Consider the following 2,271-nt stretch of genomic DNA (forward strand, 5'->3'; position numbering starts at 1 on the left):
CACTCAAACACACAAACACACACACCTCACCCCTTAAAAACCCAATCAGTGCCTCATCTTCATCATCATACCTCCTCCTCCTCCTCCTCGAGTTTCTTCAGCGGAGAGAGAGAGAATCGGACCCTGACAACAATCTATTGACTGACTCCGCCTCCCTGATTCCTGCTCATGTTATTGGTGCTCTCTTAACCAATCAGAGGCTTTGTTTGTCTGCTTGTCTCTCACTCGAGTTCAAAGGAGCGACAGGATTGGACGATTTCTGCTGCGGCACACAGCAGACATTTTTTATTTTCTTGTGTTTTTATTTTTGTCCCCATGTCCAGAGAAAACAACAGAACTTTAACTCCTCCTCTTCCTCCTCCTCCTCCTCCTCCTCAGTCTAAAACACTAACACTGTGCAATGGTTCCTCTCCGTATGGTACTCATTAACTGTCCAGTTATTTATTTCCCTTCCTTCACCTGCTCCTGGACTCTCACTTTACTGTAGCAGACGACTTTTATGTGAACATTTTGACCTTTTTTTTAAAGAGCTCCATGTAACGCAGAGAGATTTCAGCTGTTTTCTATTAAAGTTCCCTTCATGGTGCGCCAGAATCTGGGTTTCAAGTCAATTCTGAGGTTAAAAAAGTTCAAACTTTGACATTTCTATCCTCACTGGGCTCATGAAAGTCTCACAAAAAGGGTCAGGGGGTATTTGCAAATGATTTTGTTCTTGTTTTAAGTTTTTTAGACACATTACATCGACCTTAAAGACGTTAAATCTTCAATCTTTCAGTTCTGTTTTTCTATCTCCCTGCGCGGGGAAACTCCCGCCAGTCTGGCACGTAGCACCAGATAAGTAAGCTAAACTAATCCGGAAGAAGAATTTGCAAATACTGTATGACCCAGGTCACACACACTCACACACACACACACACACACACACACACACAGAAACATGCATTTTAAGGTGTCGCCCTCTTGTTGGAGATCTTTCAGATGTTTTTGCTGACCGCTGAACCTCCAGGGTTTGTTTTTCTGTTATTACAGCGAACTCGAGCAGAGTCAAAGCAACACGTTCCTGCAGGGCGACACACCTACATTCCTCACACACACACACACACACACACACACACACACACACACACACACACACACACACACACACACACACACACACACACACACAAACACACACAACGCTCAGTCAGTTACACACACACACACACACAGAGCGACTGAAGCAGCTGACCTGCTTTCACACTTCAAGCTTGAAGGAGTAGTTTGATGTTCAGAGGATGTTTGACCAACAAACATGATGCTAAGCTTAGCTTAGCTTAGCACAAAAGCCTGGAAACAAAAGGAAATTGCTAGCCTTGTCTTGCTGAATGAATCCAAACTGTTTTGAGAGCACAGTCAGCCTAGTGCGAGCTTCAGGGGTTTGATAATGTGACTGTTTTAACTAAACATGGTGTTTGGTTGACAAAACCTTTTTATTTCCAAGGCTGGAAATGTAAAACTTCTAAGTTCAGTTAAACCTACTTTTAGCTCAGTGATGTATCCTTTAATTAAATCTCGTTTAACTTTGTAAAAAAGGGTGAAAAAAAAGTGAAGATAATAAAGTTTTTCTTTTCACTGAGAAAAAGTTTCAAATTTGAGAATTCAAGCTAATGTAAAACAACCAGCTTCACTCAGGCTGTTTCCTCCTGTTCTTGTGCTGCGCTAGGCTAGCTAGCTAGCTTCCAAGAGATGATGCACAGAAGACATTCCCTGAACATCAAACTGTTCCTCCCCCTCTCTGTGAAGCCTCCACGTTAAAAAATGATCCTCAGTAAATCTGCGTCTAACTCTGTGATGTTTTTTTTCCTTTGAGAAGCAGCTGTTAGCTCTGTGATCGGACAAACCGGTAGTTTTTTGGTACTTTTCTGTTGTTGTTTTTTTACGTCATGGGGTTGTTGATTCCTGGATAAGCTACTCCTGTTAGTTTTCACTCTGTGGGGTCTACGAGCGCCGCGTCGAACACGCTGGGACGCTCACATTTCTCAGCTGCAGCACGCAGCGCACACCGGTCTACCAAGGGTTTGTACATAGTCGTTAGATAAAAACCACAAAAACAGACAAAAAAAGTAACTTGGTACTTAGCCACAACCTGGCAACAAAAATATCTACCAAATATTTAAATGCCAAATTGTTTTTCTTTGATCTTTTTTTTTTTCCCTGCAGTAACGTTCATGTGATTTACTGTAAATGTTTTGATACTACCAATGCTAATACTAACCCCTCTCCTCCTCC

Source organism: Halichoeres trimaculatus, unplaced genomic scaffold (genome assembly GCF_033239565.1).
Source record: "Halichoeres trimaculatus isolate MK-OKI-2021-1 unplaced genomic scaffold, fHalTri1.1 fHalTri1_scaffold_1, whole genome shotgun sequence".
NCBI lineage: Eukaryota > Metazoa > Chordata > Actinopteri > Labriformes > Labridae > Halichoeres > Halichoeres trimaculatus.